This window comes from Armigeres subalbatus, chromosome 1 (genome assembly GCF_024139115.2).
Source record: "Armigeres subalbatus isolate Guangzhou_Male chromosome 1, GZ_Asu_2, whole genome shotgun sequence".
In the NCBI taxonomy this organism is placed as follows: Eukaryota; Metazoa; Arthropoda; class Insecta; order Diptera; family Culicidae; genus Armigeres; species Armigeres subalbatus.
The window spans coordinates 68,054,055-68,067,373 of NC_085139.1; positions in this window are offsets into that span (position 1 = coordinate 68,054,055).

The window sequence follows — 13,319 nt, forward strand, 5'->3', positions numbered from 1 at the left end:
GGATTGTTAGTCCGACTCTCGTTGCTACTAGAGACCGAGTATACCTCTGCATCTCCACGATTGTCTGGGGATAGGATATCGTCTTAGTAACAAAAGATAATTTATCTGGATTCACTTTGGTAAGCGATGCGATCTATGGGATGGGAAATAACACTATTACGAGTTAAAAGCTAAAAAACATGCACGCCCGGTGGCATATGAAAGCTGAGGAGATTCGCGTTTTGGACGACCGCACGGAAGCGCAGCACTCTGTACTCACTTGCTCGATGGCTACAGCAAACTATTGAAGAACTCGCTTTTTTCGACCGCGCGCGATATGCGCATGAACCACCGAACACAAGATAGATATTTTATTTCTTCCCCGACGACTAAAACACGCACTGCACTTACTTGTTCGATAGCTACTCTTATTACCGGCCGCGCAATGCAGAACACAATATTTCGGCCGATCGCGTCATCATTCTGCAGTCCGAAACAAGAGAAATCTCGCACTGAACTGATTTTTATTAAAGGCCGCGTAGAGCAGAACAAAATATTTCGGCCGATCGCGTCATCGTTCTGCAGTCCGAAACAAGAGAAATCACGCACTGTGGACTGTGGACTGTTTGAATATTGTTTTTGGAGCAAAATCCAAAATGCCTGCAGATCAGGAGATTTTTGCTTTTTTTCCGAAAGCGAAATTGGACCAATGAAATGTTGTGCGTTCACGGAACCGAAGGAATATTCAGTCTGCGACCATCTCCGTTCCAGTATGACAACGGGAAAACCACACCGGTAACTTTGGAAGCGGCCCGGGGAAATTTCAAGTATGTACGAGTTTTTGGTCTCCCAGTCGAGATCGAGGATAAACACGTGGCATCCGTCATATCCAAATATGGGAAGATACAGCACATGGTACGAGAGCGATACGGCGTCGACACTGGGTACCCCACCCCATCCTAAACGGAGTGCGCGGCATACACATTGAACTCCCATCAGAGATTCCAGCGCAGATTTTCATTCAGCATTTTCAGGCCAGAGTGTTTTATGACGGAATGAAAAGTAAGTGTTTCGTCTGCGGAAGCACTGAACATGTCAAAACGAATTGTCCGAAACGCGTCACTGTGAACGATCGCTTTGAGGTAGCAGCAGGTAGATCATACGCTCAAAGTGTGATAAGAGGTCCAGTTGCACCGTCGCAACAGCCATCGATTGCAGAGGTGGGCCCCGCAGCCAGAGGAGCAGAAGTGAATCAAGTCGATCCGAATGCAGAGAAGCGCCCATCTGCACCGGAAAACAGTGAATGCACGTCTGAGCCGGGAAAACAACTCACAGCAACTGAAGACGTACCTTAGGGCGATGACATGGAGGCAGATGAGGGTAAGGTTGAAGAAGATCCAAAAGGTAAGAAAAGGCCAAGAAACAAAGAGAAGCCATCAACAAAAGCGGAAGGAATCGCTGGTTCAGACTCGTCTGCCTCTGGGTCTGATGACACGGTTCCGGTTATTAAGAAAGTTCTTGTGGCTCCAGAGAAGGATCTAACAGCGATGCAGTCTTCTCGATCTCGGTCTAGACACGCAAAAAACAAGCAATAATTTTCACTGGCAAACCAATACACAATTGATTACACATTCATTGCATTGTAGTAACCATTAACTTAAACAGTACTAACAACCCAATTTATAAGTCTTTATTGAAAGATTTTCTGCAGAATCATGACATAGATATTGCACTTTTGCAGGAAGTCGCATACGAAAACTTTAGTTTTATACCTAGTTATACTGCTATCGTCAACATCAGTGAGGAAAGAGTAGGGACAGCCATTCTTTTGAGAAATAGAACTCAGTTTGAACATCCAATCCTCGACCCTTCAGGTCGAATAATATCGGTAATTGTAAACGGCATCAACTTTGTGAACATTTATGCACCTTCGGGAACGAACAAAAAGAGATTTCGTGGTGAGTTCTTCCGTAGCGAAATTGTGGTACACCTCACAAAATCGAAATGTGAGTTTTCGGTAATCGGTGGAGATTTCAATTGTATATTGGATAGTTCAGATTCAAATAGTGCGGTGCAAAATGTGTGTCTGTGGTTAAGAAGTTTAGTTGAACAGTGTCACTTAAAGGATGTCGTTAAACAGTTGAAAAAACAGAGTTTACATTTCTACGCGCCGGAAGCTTATCACGCTTAGACCGGTTCTACGCGCCGGAAGCTTTCGTTCAACGTGTATCTGGATGTAGTACAATCGCAACTGCCTTCTCGGATCATCGAGCCGTTTTTCTGAAGGTGAAAATGCTGCAGCAAGATCTGATTCTTAGGGGAAGGGGATATTGGAAGATCAACCCGGTATTGGTGAAAAATGAAGGGGTAATTGATCGGTTCAAAGAAGAGTGTGGAAGATTGAAAATGCGCCATTTGTTTCAATCGGATCTTAGTTCATGGTGGAGCTTTGTATTCAAAGCAAAGGTTAGAAGTTTTTTCAAAGGGGAAAGCTGGCGTATGAACCAGACGATAGTGTTACAGGAAAGTTCATTGTATACGAAACTGCAAAATCTAACAGATCGACAAGCAGAAGGAGAAAACTTGACAACAGATATTTCTATCATAAAATCAAAGCTCATGGAAATTGAACAACAGAGGTTGACAAATTTCGAACAGAAAATGAACCATAGTGCAGTTGTAAATGGTGAACGGCAAAGTATCTTCCAAGTCTCCAAACAGTATCAGTCGCGAGAATCCGTAGGTCACTTTAGCGAATCGTTATCCAACGATCTAAACAGTTGTCTAAGGAAAATATAAAATCATTTTAGCAGTGTGTTCGTTGAAGTATCCGATTCGACTACATTCATCGATTCAAACCCTTTGAATAATATCTCGAAGGCCATGAATCATGATGAAGCTAGAGAGCTGATGATGGACATAACTGAGGATGAGTTGCTCACAACATTGAAACAGTGTACAAAAAAAAGTCACCTGGTCCAGATGGGCTCACTTATGAGTTTTACATTGAATGTTTCCATATTTTGAAGTGCGAGCTTGTGGCAGTGTTGAATAGTTATTTAAGTGGCAGAGCTAACCCCCCAAAGGAATTCTCAACGGGGATAATTGTTTTGATCCCAAAAAAGGAGAACTTACAAATCTTAATAATTACCGCCCGATTAGCATGCTTTTTGTATTTTGCCATTATTTACATTATTTAATACAAAAATACTTCCGCATTCACATAGTATGATGGTTTTACAAATATTTAAAGGTGCCAACTGATTGATAATTATAGTTTACTAGAAATAAAAGGGGGGCGTTTTGGCCAGGTGGCCAGGCGCATTATACCATCTTACGCTATAGCCATATTCCGTTTCATTTCGTTCAAAGCTACTTTCTTGCTGTTAAACGTATTGGAATTTACCGATAAACAATAACAGTTTTCACCATGCTTTAAATCACCTGAAACATAGTTAAAAGACTATTATTCTTCCATTTACTTCCAGTATTCACTTTTTATGTATCAACAAACAGATACGTATTTCGTTTCCTACTTGGAAACTTCTTCAATGTTTTGTTATCGACTCGATAACAAAACACTGAAGAAGTTTCCAAGTAGGAAACGAAATACGTATCTGTTTGTTGATACATAAAAAGTGAATACTGGAAGTAAATGGAAGAATAATAGTCTTTTAACTCATTGGCGTAAATAAAGGGGGGCTAGGAGGGGCTTAGTCCTCCCTAGAAAAAAATTAGCCCCTCCCTAGGATTTGATAAGTTAGTTAGCAGTGATATCAGTTTTCAACATATGGCATAATGAATTACCGAAAAAGTTTGAAGACTATAGAGTTATCTCTCATATTCACTCTATCATACTTAATGAAATTAAGTGGAAGAAAAATTAGCTTGTTTCTGAATTCTGAGAATGATTCCCATTCGCATCCGGGAAGGATTCTCATCAGAATCCGAGAAGAATTCTCACTTCAATCTCTGAAGAATTCTTTTCGGATTCATCGAAGTATTCCAATCGTAATCCAGAAGAATTGCTACTGGATTCTTTCCAGTTTTGTTAAGCAATACCCTTGGGAATCTGTGAAACATACCCTTTAAAATCCATGGAGAATTTGCTTTAGAATCTCTCGTTGATTGGCTTCGGAATATCTCCAGATTCGCTTAAGATTGGTTTAGGAATTCCTTGACAAATCAGAATCCTTCGGCGATTTGCTTCGTGATCCTTTGAAGATTTAATTCGTAGTCTCTCGACGTTTTGCAAATGATCTGCGTTGGGATCTCTAGAAGATAAGGAATCCGGCTGACGATTAGCTTCGGAATCTCGCGAATAATTGCTTCAGAATCATTCGACGTTTCGTTTCAGAATACATCGACGGTTTGTTTCAGAATTTCTCATATATTTTGTTCAGAGTCCCTTAACGAAATTTTTTTGGAACCATTCGACGATTTGTTTTGAAATCCTTTGATGATTTGCATAGGAATCCCTCAACGATTTGCTCCAACATCCTTGGAGGATTCCTTTCGGGATCGCTGGAGGATTCTTTTCGAAATAACTGAAGAATTAATTCGGAGTCGCTCGACGATTTGCTTCGAAGTCCTTCGACGGATTGCTTCGGAATCCTTCGACGATATGCGTCTTCATCCCTGGAACATTGTTCAAGAAATACCTGGAACCATCATATTGGAATTCCTGGAGGGTTTTCGACGAAATCCCTAGAATATTCCCCTGCAAATTCCTGAAATATTCCCGTCGAAATTCCTGGAGGGTGAGGTCCCTGGTACATTCTTGTCGGAATCCTTGAAATTTTTCCGTTGGAATTCCTGAAACATTCCCTCCGAAATCTCTGGTGGATTCCCTTCATGATCCCTGGAGGCTCCCATCGGTATTCCCGTCGGAGTCCCTGGAACATTCCAGTCAGGATCACTAAAGGATTATCATCAGAATTCTTGGAAAATTCTCGGCGGAATCCATGGAAAGTTGCACTTTTTTTTTTCATTTGAGATAGATAGAATATTTATGAAGTATGCAAATATATCCACTGCCTGACGCTAGTCGAGCGCAATTAAACATAGACTGTGAGTTGTTGCTCACACGTGCACACGTGCACGTGCTTGAGAAAAGAGAATAATATGAATGAGTGTGATGGATCCGCAATTGCCTTAGGTGCATGGACTGCATTTGTCACATTACCGCTGATAACTTGATGAGATGTTAAAATGTTCGAGAATTTTCAAAAAGAGGTCAATTTCGAAAAAAAATATAAAGGGGCTATAGCCCCCCCTAGGCATCGGAGGTAGTTACGCCAATGCTTTTAACTTTGTAGCATTTCCCCCTAAGACGCTCTAAAATAATTAATCACCTGAAACATTTTTCTTTAAATTCGGCATATCCTTATCGAGCAGTTATTGATATTATGATATAATAGGAAAAAAATCAAGATCTTGATCACAAACCTGACACTATGCACCGTATGCATAAGCTCAAAGGACTTCCATCCACGCATCAAAGACAGTGCCATGGGAGAGCCGCGCGCGCGGGGAGCTTTCGGCGTCGTTGATCCGCATGACGTCGATGCGACGATGGTGAACTTGCGCGTGCAGTGCATCGACGTCCCTCTCTTGACCGTCGTCCTCAGGCTCAGGTTGGCTCGCTGGTTGATGGTTCACATCATCGACGACGTTCTCTTCGGGCCCGCGATCATCGATCATTGCCATCATCTGGCGAACGCGTAGTGATTTGTTCAGACCGCGAGTACGCGTTGCACCGACCGGACCAGCCAATTCTGATGACTCATGGTTCGGCCAATTATGCGATGGCTATCCGGTTCACGTTCGCTGACACGGGCGCTGATCGATGCCGCTGTGGTCCAGTTTTGTCAATAGTGACATTAATGTAGTTGAAGGAGCGAGTAGGCTCGGGTGAATCATTCATGATTTCGGCATTTCTCACGTTTTTGTTTTATGGTTTGTTTTGCTTTTAGTTTTTATTGGCTGGAAGCTATAGGTTTTGCGCTACAGGGTCATTAACTTAATCATAAGAATAGTGAAGCGTGTGGAACACTGATACACGAGAAATAGTGAGGAGAAGATGATTTACAGAAGTGCAATTGTATTTTTGAATCTACGATGCGACTCTTTAGATCATTGACTCTTTGATTAGTGACATTCAAACTTGTTAAATATAAATGACTTTAAATTGCAAGCGGACTGGATTATCCGACTATTTGGAATAGGAAATAATACTGCGAGGAAAGTTGTTGGCTATATGCATGAGAGCCATAAAAAAAATAAATGAATGTTTTTTTATTTCGAGTCCGTGTCCGAGATTAATTTATAATACGTTGTGGTGAAATCATGCTTGATCTCAACTTTGTTAGCACACACAATGCAATGCATAGATTCAGATAGGAGAAAATATCCCAAAATGTACCCGGGTGGTGTGTAACAGAACAATTTGCAATCATCAGTAAAACTATTCAAATTACAGTTTAGAGCGCATAATATGTTACAATTCCCAAAGTAATCCAGTGTCCATTTGTTATGATAATGTTCATGAAATTTGATACCATTTATCTTTCCGCATTTTATGCAATTCACTCGGCATATCTTGAACTTCCTGAAATCGAATCTGTAGGAGCGAGAAAGTAATGAATCATAAAACGTTCAACGCAATTCAAATGATCGAATGAAAACTGCAACTACGAAACCCATTTCCGATTAATCTTTAAATAAATACACGTCGCCGCCCGACAACGATGGTACAGTTTATACAATAATCATCCCGACATTTTTCCATCAATTTCCTCCAGAGATTGTGAGTCACATTCTCTTGGCACTTACGAAAAGGTCGTTAAATGGTATGTAAGGAGTAGCCAAGCTGGGAGTCAATTTTCCCGCATAGTAGTTTATCTATACATAATGTTTGCAACTTACGCTTTTTTACAAGAGTTGTTGAGCAATCTGAACCGGGCAGAGCATGGTGGAAGATTCAGTGGATCACGACATGGTAGATCAAGTGAATGCCATTCGAATAATAGAACTTTCGTTCTACACATTCAATTCTTAGATTGCAAGGACTGATCTTTATTTAGTAAGTTTAATTGTTTTGTTTGTAAATTTCTAAGCTTTCTGCTACGTCAAGTTTCCAAGGATTTTGGATGTGTATTAGAATTGATATGATGTCTTTAGTTAAATGGTGATCTTCGATGAATATATATTCTGCTACTTTAGATTTGAAATGATCATGTAAACCTTTTTCTGTGTCTTTGGTTGCTTTTGTGACTTCTACCAAATGTTCCTTGAACCTCATGTCTAATGTTCGTTTTGTATTTTCTATGTAGATTTTGTCACAGTCAGGTCATGATATTACATAAACTTCAGCTTCCACGGCTTCCACGGGGTCTTTTGTGGTTCCAAGTAATGTTTTAATTAAATCTTTCCAACCTTTCAAATCTGCAGGAGTAGATGGCGTTTTCCCGGCGTTGCTTCAAAACGGATAAGCAATACTAACACCGCCTCTAATTGAGATTTTTAAGGCAAGCCTGAGATTCAACTATGTCCGGTAAAAGTGGTGTTCATACCAAAAATAGGAAAGCGAGACAAGACGCACCCGAAATCACTCGATGCTCCATCAAAGGGAAATCACCTCAGAGCTAGGAAGCTCGTCTATGACAGTAAGGGCAACAAAAGGATGCCCTAAGGGCGGAGTCCTTTCGCCGCTTTTGTGGTCTCTGGTTGTAGACAATCTTCTGAGAAGCTTAGAGAGGAAAGGTTTCGAGGTAGTTGGCTTCGCGGATGACGTTGTCGTCATAGTGAGAGGAAAATTTGACGCTATCGTCACCGAAAGAATGTAACAAGCCCTAAAGTATACCAGTAACTGCTGTTTTCAGGAAGGTCTTAACCTTGCTTGGGAAATATTTGGCTTCGCAGTCTTGGAGGGAATTGAAAACTATGTTTTTAATCTTTTCCCGACGTTTCGGTCCATTTAGGGCCTTTTTCAAGGGGTCGATTTGTTAAAGTTTCTTCGTCAAATATGTTTCTGTGTAACGTACAATGTCATGTGAATCAGATGGATCAAATTTAGTCCGAATGAATACTTCATCGGACAATTTGGACGATTTCTTGTTATCCGAAATTCGGTGTCTGGACTTGCTAATTTCCATCATTGCAATGGAAGACTTCCGGGCCTCTTGAAAGGTGGCTTCCGAGCCTCTTGAAAGGAGGCTTCCGAGCCTCTTGAAAGGAGGCTTCCGAGCCTCTTGAAAGGAGGCTTCCGAGCCTCTTGAAAGGAGGCTTCCGAGCCTCTTGAAATGAGGCTTCCGAGCCTCTTGAAAGGAGGCTTCCGAGCCTCTTGAAAGGAGGCTTCCAGGCCTCTTGAAAGGAGGCTTCCAGCCTCTTGAAAGGAGGCTTCTGAGCCTCTTGAAAGGAGGCTTCCAGGCCTCTTGAAATGAGGCTTCTGAGCCTCATGAAAGGAGGCTTCCGAGCCTCTCGAAAGGAGGCTTCTGAGCCTCTTGAAAGGAGGCTTCGAGCCTCTTGAAAGGAGGCGTCTGAGCCTCGTGAAAGGGGGCTTTCGGGCCTCTTGAAAGGAGGCTTCCGGGCCTCTTGAAAGGAGGCTTCTGAGCCTCTTGAAAGGAGGCTTCCAGGCCTCTTGAAAGGAGGCTTCTGAGCCTCTTGAAAGGAGGCTTCCTGAGCCTCTTGAAAGGAGGCTCCTGAGCCTCTTGAAAGGAGGCCTGAGCCTCTTGAAAGGAGGCTTCCAGCCTCTTGAAAGGAGGCTTCCAGCCTCTTGAAAGGAGGCTGAGCCTCTTGAAAGGAGGCTTCCTGAGCCTCTTGAAGGAAGGCTTCCAGGCCTCTTGAAGAGAGGCTTCTGAGCCTCTTGAAAGGAGGCTTCCAGGCCTCTTGATAGGAGGCTTCCAGGCCTCTTGATAGGAGGCTTCCTGAGCCTCTTGAAAGAGGCTTTGAGCCTCTTGAAGGAGGCTTCCAGCCTCTTGAAAGGAGGCTTCTGAGCTTCTTTAAAGGAGGCTTGAACCTCTTGAAAGGAGGCTTGAGCCTCTTGAAAGGAGGCTTGAGCCTCTTGAAAGGAGGCTTCCGAGCCTCTTGAAAGGAGGCTTCTGAGCCTCTTGAAAGGAGGCTTCCTGAGCCTCTTGAAAGGAGGCTTCCAGGCCTCTTGAAAGGAGGCTTCTGAGCCTCTTGAAAGGAGGCTTCCTGAGCCTCTTGAAAGGAGGCTTGAGCCTCTTGAAAGGAGGCTTCCGAGCCTCTTGAAAGGAGGCTTCGAGGCCTCTTGAAAGGAGGCTTCCTGAGCCTCTTGAAAGGAGGCTGGAGCCTCTTGAAAGGAGGCTTCTGAGCCTCTTGAAAGGAGGCTCTGAGCCTTTTGAAAGTAGGCTTCCAAGCCTCTTGAAGGAGGCTATTGAGCTTCTTGACAGGAGGCTTCCGAGCCTCTTGAAAGGAAGCTTCTGAGTCTCTTGAAAGGAGGCTTCCAGGCCTCTTGAAAGGAGGCTTCTGAGCTCTTGAAAGGAGGCTTCCAGGCCTCTTGAAAGGAGGCTTCCTGAGCCTCTTGAAAGGAGGCTTCCTGAGCCTCTTGAAAGGAGGCTTCCTGAGCCTCTTGAAAGGAGGCTTGAGCCTCTTGAAAGGAGGCTTCCAGCCTCTTGAAAGGAGGCTTCCAGGCCTCTTGAAAGGAGGCTTGAGCCTCTTGAAAGGAGGCTTCCTGAGCCTCTTGAAAGGAGGCTTCCTGGCCTCTTGAAAGGAGGCTCTGGGCCTCTTGAAAGGAGGCTTCCGGGCCTCTTGAAAGGAGGCTTCCGGGCCTCTTGAAAGGAGGCTTCCGGGCCTCTTGAAAGGAGGCTTCCAGGCCTCTTGAAAGGAGGCTTCCAGGCCTCTTGAAAGGAGGCTTGAGCCTCTTGAAAGGAGGCTTCCTGAGCCTCTTGAAGGAGGCTTCCAGGCCTCTTGAAAGGAGGCTTCCTGAGCCTCTTGAAAGGAGGCTTCTGAGCTCTTGAAAGGAGGCTTCTGAGCCTCTTGAAAGGAGGCCTTGAGCCTCTTGAAAGGAGGCTTCTGAGCCTCTTGAAAGGAGGCTTCTGAGCCTCTTGAAAGGAGGCTTCTGAGCCTCTTGAAAGGAGGCTTCCTGAGCCTCTTGAAAGGAGGCTTCCGAGCCTCTTGAAAGGAGGCTTCCGAGCCTCTTGAAAGGAGGCTTCCGAGCCTCTTGAAAGGAGGCTTCCGAGCCTCTTGAAAGGAGGCTTCCGAGCCTCTTGAAAGGAGGCTTCCGAGCCTCTTGAAAGGAGGCTTCCGGGCGTCTTGAAAGGAGGCTTCCGGGCCTCTTGAAAGGAGGCTTCCGGGCCTCTTAAAAGAAGGCTTGAGAAGTCCTCGGAGCATTTTGACAGGAGTCCAAGAAACCTTTTGAAGTGAGGCTCCCGAGCCTCTTGGAAGTAAGCTTCCAAGTCTCTTAAAAGGATGTATCTGAGCCTCTTAAAAGAAAGGTTAAGAATCTCTTGAAAGGAGGCTTCCAAAACTCTTGAATGGAGGTTTCCGAATCTTTCGAAAGGGGTCCTCCGAGCCGCTTGAAAGAGGCATCCGATCCTCTTGAAAGCAAGCTTCCCAGCTGATTGGAAAGAGGTTTCGAGAAGCGTAGAAGAATGCTTCCAATCCTCGTGCAAAGAAGCAACTGAGATTTTCTAAAAAAAAAAAAAAACTTTGTGCCTTTCAAATGGGGGTTTCCGGACCTTTAGATTCAAGATTTTAGTTCGGAAGCATATTTTTAACATATTATTCAACATTTTGTTTCGATCAGGTGAATTGCATCGAAATTTTTAAAATTTGTTCATTCGACGTTTTTTGCTTTTGATCTATTGTCTACAGTACTTTGTACACTGAGCGAGTTGTGAGAGGATTCAATAGGCTTTGATTCGGATCCCGAGCATCAATAGGAAGTCGAATCCCGAGCATCCCGAGCGATCAGCCTGCCGTTCCAGCCGGACCGCCAGATCCAAAACGCTGAAGAGGAAGAAGCAAGCAAGCACACTGGACAGCCTCATCTTCGGCGCTCTTGTCCGGCGTCCCAGTGAACCTGTGCTACCAAGTCGGATCCCGAGCATCCCAAGCGATCAGCCCGCCGTTCCAGCCGGACCGCCAATTCCAACGAAGCCGAAGAAGAGAAAATCGACAAGCCGCTGTGCCGAGCCACAGGGCTGTGTTCGAAGCGGAGCGTATCATTCGTCTCCAGGGATCGTCATCCCACTGGGCCGCAGCGCCACTCAGGACCACAGCGTCATCATGCGAACCGGAGCGCATCATCCGGTTCGATTTTCATTCGGAAGGCCGTAGCGCCGCATCAGCTTAGCCGGAGCGCATCATTCGGCCAGGCGAAATGAAGTCTACCGCAGTGTCTCGAAAGTAACCTCCGAGCTGGCACGCTGCCTCTCAGAGGCAATAAATCAAAAGTCTCGATCAAGCAGTAGTTTTCTTCAATCGTCGCCCGGAGTATCACCATAAGAAAAAAAGAACACAGCGTAGGGTCGTCTCACCCTGGACGAAACATTGGTACAAGAAAATGTTTAGAAATAAAAAAATACACTTCATCAATAAATTTTGATTGGAATTGAAATACATCCGCCATTACGCAGGTATCCTCTAGAGTGGGCGAAAGTACCCCCAGTACATGTTCCCCAGGTTCAGAACCGCTGCCTTAAACCATCGGAGCGGGGGATTTTTTATATCGTGTGTTTTATTACAAAATTCTTTTTGGAAATTATGAATAGGGTCGTAATCCTTTAATTTTTTTTCATGGAAATAGGATCTGGAAATAGGAAAGATGCGCTTTGCGTTCATTGATTTATTGATGTGCACTTTTGTTTCACCTTCCCTCCCCCCTGGCCCCTAAAAACCAGAGGAATGGTCGAACAAAGGGAAATACATAACGGCATAGATAGCATTTTTAAGGGTAACACTAATAACATAACCCAGTTGTTAACTTCTCACACTTTCTTTGTATTTGCTTTTGGATTTCTGCCTAAAATACTGAGTTTGTTTCAATAATATTCTGGAGCACTTTGCAAGAGAATCAATGAAAAACGGGACAAATTTAGGATTGTTTAGATTACGGCACAGCACAAATAAGAACTAAAAAACGGGACACTTCCGTTAAATACGGTACGTATGGTCAGCCTAATAATAAGCAATAAACGTAAAAAAATCAATAACACGTAATGATGAACATGCTGAAAAATGTAAAACCGTGCAAAAATTCAAAAAACGAAAATGGTGTTTTGCCCAGCCATTTGTTTTAGCTACTCCATCGTGCGACGTTTGTCTAAATTCGAGCCGAAGTTTCTTTATGCAAGCGAATATTTTATACTCTAATGTGGTTAGTCATCAATGGTTAGAATCCAGATACGCGAAATATATGAAGAACGTCACCCACAAATAGATGAACTGATCAAAGGTTTATGATCTGCCATATCCTAGTGACCTACTCGTTTGTGCTTATAAAAGAACCCCCGCAAAGCTGCAAATGTTGCAGAACGGTGCTGTGAAGAACCGTAGAACTGTAACTGTAGTTGAAATTTTTACACGAATGAACCCCCCTGGTGTTACGTGTCACTAAGAAAGAAACAAACAACATGAATTACCGCAGGCAATTTCCCAAATTCTATTTTCCCTTTTTTGCACGAAATATCCATTGTTTTTTTTTTAAGAATCATCACAGTCTCAACGCTTGGCATAATTTACAGAATACATACGCATGAGTAACAGGTCTCAATTCAGTGGTTAAGCGGCTGGAACAAAAGAAGTATCAAATGGTTTGGTTATTGTCAGAGCTTGTCCATAATTTGCTTTTAGAATTAACTTTCCTCTTCTGTGTTCTTTTTTTTAGATTTCTACTCATGCTCAATTGAACTCGGATTCACTAAGACCTCAGTTTTGAAGACTAAGTGAATGAAAACTTTTGTTGAATGTCAATTCAGTTCTGCGATTTATTCGTGATATCATGTCATAACATGTTTAATACTGAATAATGATATTTGCCTTTCTTAATAATATCTACGATGTATGTACACTAAATAAAAGCATCTCTGGCTTGAGACGTATAGTTTATCTGGGTTTAACATGAACACATATCCTCTGGGTGCGCCTAGGTCTGAAAGAATGGCAAAAAGTACAAATTCCTAAAATGCCATCCTTATGAACAATCTTGTTGTGTGCTTTGCTGAACTCATCACGTCCAAATGCATCGACCCGTTCGATACCATTATTGTAGGCAAGCATATCATCTCCTAAATTCCTCATTCGACGGCCCGTCACTAAACAAATAAGCAAGTCATTCATTCACCTGTTCTGCCACCCTGCCCCCGACTACTTGCCAC